Consider the following 6581-nt stretch of genomic DNA (forward strand, 5'->3'; position numbering starts at 1 on the left):
AATGCAAAATTAATGTGCATGTAATGAAAAAGTAAATACTATATTATCTTCATTCCTCTTCTACCAAATGATACAAGGTTAGCATAGAACCAAGAAAAATGTTAAGCAAGATTTATTATAATAAGACTTGCTATTATGCAGCCCAGATGTAGTGCTTTCAAATTCCACTGATGCAGATGAATCAGTAATCATTTGTATAGCCATATGAGATGAAAATCAAAATACCAAACCAGTATTTTTATCTCTTAAACATAATAATGGACAAAAAGTCCTGTTGGATCTTGTGACCTTCGTGCTAATGTTCTGATGAACAATCTGAGCAAAATTCATCAAATGTTCCCTTCAATGCATTCCTGCCATCAAAAAATAAAACAAATTTTCATTGGCATTACATCAGTTAAATGATACCATATACCCTATGTCACTGTCCTTTTATTAACTTTACGCACCTCACACCACAACCAGAGAAACCAGCACTGAAGAGAGTAACATATCTTATTAGCCAGCACTTGTATTGAATAATGGGCCTGGAGCAACGGAATTAGTGGAGTGATGGACTTGAGACAGATAGTATAAGAGAGAGCAATGAGCCTGAAACTTGCTGCTCAGAGTGATTAGATCATGTTCAGAAAATATTCTTGCAGAGTAAGATATATTTATATTTTTTCAAATCCTATTTAACTGAAAAATACTAAGAATATTGAGATAAATATAGAAGGTTGCCTAGACATGACAACTTTGCAATTTAAATTAAAATTGTGTGTTGTGGTTTACTTTCACATGAGCTACCTGTTACAATAGAACATACATAAGAAATAGGAACAGGAATAGACCATTTGGCCCCTTGAGCCTGCTCCGCCATTCAATAAGATCATGGCTGATCTTCTTGCGTTTCGATTTCCATATTCCCATCTAACCCCGATAACCTTCGATTCACTTGCCTAGCAATAATCTATCTACTTCTGCCTTAAAAATATTCAATGATTCTGCCTCCACCACCTTCTGAGGCAGAGAGTTCCAAAGTCGCACTGCCCTCAGACAGAAAAAAATTCTCTTCATCCCTGTCCTAAAAGGGTGACCCCTAATTTTAAAACAGTGCCCCCTAGTTCTGGACTCACCCACAAGAGGAAACATCCTTTCGACGTCCACCTTGTCAAGGCCGTTCAGGGTCTTGTATACTTAATCAAATCACCCTCACTCTTCTAAACTCCAGCGGAAACAAGCCCAGTCTGTCCAACCTTTCTTCATAAGACAAACCACTCATTCCAGGTATCAATCTAATAAACCTCCTTTGAACCACCTCCAATGCATTTACATCCTTCCTTAAATAAGGAGACCAAATCTGACACAACATTCGAGGTGTGGTCTCACCAATGCCCTGTATAACTGAAGCATAACATCCTTACTTTTATTTTAAATCCCTCTCGTAATTAAGGTTAGCATTCCATTTGCCTTTTTTCTTACTTGCTGTACCTGCATACTAACTTTTTGTGACTCATTTACTAGAACACCTAGACCAGGATTTTTACCCTGTCGGGCGGACACAGCAGGCAGGCCCCAACATCAATTTCACATTGACTGGCCAAGTAATGGCTGCTGGGGTGGGGGGGAGGAAGGGAGGGCGAGCGCGGAAGTTTGCACATGTGCTTGTGTGCGCCGAGTAAAAGCTCCATAAGGCACAGAGCTGCCTCAGGGAGCTGAAGATTTAAAAACTCAAAAATAAAAAACTTAACAATGTTAAAAACATGCCCCATCATGTGACTGTCACGTGAGCAGGGACATGCTATAAATGAAATTTAAAATCTTTTATTGCATTTTTAATTGCACTTGGAAACCTCATCCTGCCCGTGGATGAGCTTTCCTATAAAATCCAAAAGCCTTTCGCCCACCCCACACCCATAAGTTGTAAAGTTATAACTTTAATAGGTCTGTTAATTGTCAGCGGGCCCACTGCTGACTTCCGCGCGTGCCTGCCGACGGAAACATTGTGCGAGTGCGCAATGAAGGCAGGACGCTCGGTCGATGTCATTGTGCATCATTTTACGCTTGAGCCGGTCAGGCACGTGCACCCACCCACCCCCCCTGCACCCCACCCCCACCAGCCCCCCCCCCCACCCCATCCCCGCACAGCACAATTTCAGCCCCAAGATCCCTCTGCATCTCAGAATTATGCAGCTGTTCTCCATTTAAATAATGCTTTGCTTTTTTATTCTCCCTGCCAAAAGTGACCAACTCCACATTTTCCTACATTAAACTCTATTTGCCAGATCTTTGCCCACTCATTCAACCTATCTATATCCATCTGCAACCTCCTCATGTCCTCTTCACAACGTACTTTCCCGCTTATCGTTGTGTCATGTGTAAATTTAGCTACCATGTCTTCACTCCCCTCATCTAAGTCATTGATGTAAATCTTAAAAAGTTGAGGCCCCAGCACAGACCCCTGTGGGACTCCACTTATCACATCCTGCCAATCTGAAAAAGACTCATTTATGCATACTCTCTGCTTTCTGCCAGCCAGCCAATCTTCCACCCTAATGCTAATATGTTACCCCCTACAGCATGCACTTTTATTTTCCATAATAATCTTTGATGTGGCACCTCATCAAATACCCTCTGAAATCCAAGCACAGTACATCTACAGACTCCCCTTTATCCACCCCACATGTTACTCCTTCAAAAAACTCCAATACAATCACACACAAAAAAGAACTCTCTCCTCATCCATGTAGGCTAGTGTTCGGTCAATAAATGTCTGTTCTCCTCCATCTCTCAAATTAATTTCTACTAATTACTCCAATAGTGCCTACTTTACACAGACAAGTGTCAGAAATTAACTACAAGACTGTTCTACTACTAACCAAGAGGGTTCAATTTGCACATTATTTTTCACTGTTATATTACCTATTGAAAATGCTTGTCCAAGATAGATACTGAAAAAGGAGAAATGCTTGAAATTATCTAGGGAAAATTGAGAAATCACTGAGTGTAAAGTTATGGGCTAAAACATGTATCATAATGCGTACAGATCTCAGGACCACCTGAGGCAATGTAGAATATAATGTTCTATTAACTTTAAATATTGCACACAGCTTAGGTTAAAGTATACAATGCATGTATTTAATCAAGTTCACAAATGGAAATTATTTGTAATTTGAAGCTTTATTCAGCAACCAAGAAACAAATTCTTAAAGAGATAATTAACAGCAAAATGTAATGTTTTAGCAGCAACTTATCTACAATTGCAACTTTAACATTGTTTGCACACCAGAACATTTCTGTTTATTTAATTTATTTAGCAAATTACGCCTTCTATAAACATTAATTATTCATATGATTAGCAAATTATATGACTGCCGCTTCCTTTATTAATTATTAAGACTGGTCAGCTAATCAGCATCTACTTCATCAATATTTATCTAATGCAATATTTTGCACACTTTAAAATGGTGCTGCTTGTTTATTAGAATCTGCCATAATGTTTTTGTTGCTTTTGAAGATCTGTATTGATGTGTGTCCCTAACATAACATTTACAAGCATTACATATAATTTGCATGTATGAGATTTATAATATTGTAGATGGCGACAGAAAATGACACAAGTATTTAAAAATTTTGTTGTGCCGCTAAAAGATGCCTAACACTGACAACTTCAACAAAATATAGCAGCAAAACACAAATCTGTGAGAATTGCTGTTATTGCTAACCCTTTAATGGTCAAATGGGGAGAAAATGACTAAAAGATTTTCGCATGATTCTGTCACAACACATGCTTTTCAAATTCACTGTGAAATAAAGTGGAACAGCCGAGTAGAGGATGGGAAATCTGACATGTACTCCTTTCATGAGATCCCTGCCAAATTCAAAGATTGTGATTTACCTTAAATCAAATGTTAAAATGATTTAAATAAAGCACAGCATGTTTTCTCCTCTGCTAAGGATTGGACCATACTGTGCACTTTGTATGAAGTGGGTGTCGAGTGAAGCTTTGTAAGGGCTGATGCTTTGGGGAGGCAAATGAGTTCTTGGTTTTTTTTAAATTTCAGTTTTACAGAAGCCTTTAGAGCTAGCCCTTCCCTTAAAAACGATTCTTATTTTTTGTGGCTTTTTGTTTCGGAATTCTTTAAAAGAGTAAATTGATATGTTTATGTTGAAACAAAACGTGTGGAGATTCGCAAGTGATTGAAGTTTTGCACATAATTTTGTTACAACAATTACTTTTCAAATTCGCTAGGAAATGAACTGGAACGGGTGAGTAGAGCTGGGAAATCTGGCATCTTGGAATCCTTTAAGGAGATCCCTTAGATTACAATTAATCACCAGAAATTTGCCTGCAATGGAAACACAAGCTTTAAAAAGAGGGCAAAATATAAAAGGGGTGCTACAATGAACAGTTTTCACAGGAATAACAAGCTTCGAAATTCCTTGGTAATTGATGTCAATTTAAGATTAGTCCTAGATTTTAAGCTGGAGGTGAGTTCTGTGACTGCTGTGAGATCGGGAACACCGGAAAACCTAGTTTCCTGAAAGCCCTGTAGAATTAAACCGCAGGGCTCGTTTAAGTGGGGTCCCTGGGCAGGGGCAGCCTGCCTAACAGGCTGGAAGCCTTTCGGGTGAGAGGGGTCTGCTTCACAGGGCCGAGACCTCTGATGGCAGGTGTACGGGGAAACGAGAGAGGTGGTGGGACGGTTATTTAGGTGTGCATTTGGGGGTGTCTGGACGGGTTGGGTGGCTCTCACTGCGCGGGTCCCGACTGCAGGCGGAGTTCCCAGGACAGTCCGGGAGATCCTGATCACGGGCCAGGGGCTCCCAATGGTGGTCAGCAGATAGTGGGGAGGGGGTGGGTGGGTGACTGGCAGCCTCCTGGTGTTGGGGGAAGGGTTCCTGCTCCTCCTGGGGCCCACAGGCAGTGCTCTAAATACGCTCACCTCAGAGATTCAGCCCCTCTCACCTTCTGGAAGCTGCCACGTTTTCCAGAGCCCAGGAAACCAGGTCACCTACGGGGAAATACAGAATAATAATTAATACGAAGGCACACAGCTCTATTATAATATTTCAATGACAACCCCGCCCCTGTTCCCGCCTTTGTTACAACGTGAAGTGGGCTGTTTTCAGGTGGGTTGTTTTCCTCTTTCAGATTTCTTACATTTTAAACTCTGACACCCAACCCAAATGCTTTGCAGTTAAACTTGTAGCCCTTTATTACCTCAGATGCTTGCTATTTCCCATTCCTGCCCAATATTTAGCAAATTCCCATGTCCGAACTGGTCAGAGAGCTCATATACCAGTTGTATTGCTGGTCAGCTCCACTGGGGGACGAGGACTGGGGCAAAGGGTTAAAGGCCTAAATTTGGGGAATCTCTTCCCGTATGTTGTACACAAGGCCACCATCATTTTGTGGCAATGGACAGATCGACATCTGAGTGGCTCACTGTGGAGAAGCAGGGAACTTCACTAAATTTAAATTTAAATCAAGCTTCGAAAGTGCAATGGGAACCCCAATTGAACATTAACTGCTGCTGCTGTAGGGGATTCCCAGGGGTCAGGAAACCCAGCAGAAAAAGGAAGATGAGAGCTGACAGCTGCTTAAGGTAAATAACATTTCCAACACTCCTTGTGGCCCAGGAAGAGAAGGAGGCTTCTCCAGCCCTTTAAAGAAGCCTTCGATCTTTCCTTGCCGATTATGGCCTCCTCCTGCAGCTGCAGTTACTGATCCCATTCAACCTTGCTAGTCTCCCTCTTCCTCCAGCCTTCATGGTCACCTCTCACCCTCCAGCCTCAATGACCTCTCCTGCACCGAATGCACCTCTCTAAGCAGTTCCAATGGCTTCTCTCTTTCCCTTCAGCTTCAATGGCCCCCTCTCTGTCATCCTCTAGCTTCAATTGCCTTTTTTAAATTCATTTATAGGATGTGTGCGAGGCTAGCATTTATTGTCCATTCCTGATTACCCTAGAGAAGGTGGTGGTGAGCTGCCTTCTTGAACCACTGCAGTCCATGTGGTGTAGGTGCTCCCACAGTGCTGTTAGTGAGAGAGTTCCAGAATTTTGACCCAGCGACAGTGAAGGAACAGCGATATATTTCCAAATCAGGATGGTGTGCGGCTTGGAGGGGAACTTGCAGGTGGTGGTGTTGCCCTGCATCTGCTGCCTTTGGCCTTCAAGATGTTAGCGGTCATGGGTTTGGCAAGTGCTGTCTAAGGAGCCTTAGTGTGTTTATGCAGTGCATCTTTTAGATAGTACGCACTGCTGTCACTGCTCGTCAGTGCTGGAGGAAATGAATGTTTGTGGAGGTGTGCCAATCAAGTGGACTGCTTTGTCCTGGATGGTGTCAAGCTTCTTGAGTGTTGCTGGAGCTGGCTGCAGTCATCCAGGCAAGTGGAGAGTATTTTATTACACTCCTGACTTGTGCCTTGTAGATGGTGGACAGGCTTTGGGGAGTCAGGAGGTGAGGTACCCACCGCAGGATTCCGAGCCTTTGACCTGCTCTTGTAGCCACAGTATTTATATGGTTCATCCAGTTCAGTTTCTGATCAATGGTAACCCCTGGGATGTTGATAGTGGAGGATTCAGTCATGGTAATG

General features: G+C 42.3%; 1 long non-coding RNA gene across 1 annotated transcript; it reads right to left on the reverse strand.

Moving 5' to 3' along the window:
* Window positions 1–4263: 4263 nt before the first annotated feature.
* On the reverse strand, window positions 4264–5299 carry LOC121278758. The gene is made up of 3 exons (XR_005943275.1): window positions 5207–5299; window positions 4929–4997; window positions 4264–4331 (listed from the first exon to the last, which is right to left on the reverse strand). It is a non-coding gene; the product is annotated as an uncharacterized LOC121278758 (long non-coding RNA).
* Window positions 5300–6581: the final 1282 nt, after the last annotated feature.

The sequence above is a fragment of the Carcharodon carcharias genome, chromosome 6, assembly GCF_017639515.1.
Source record: "Carcharodon carcharias isolate sCarCar2 chromosome 6, sCarCar2.pri, whole genome shotgun sequence".
NCBI classification, from domain to species: Eukaryota; Metazoa; Chordata; class Chondrichthyes; order Lamniformes; family Lamnidae; genus Carcharodon; species Carcharodon carcharias.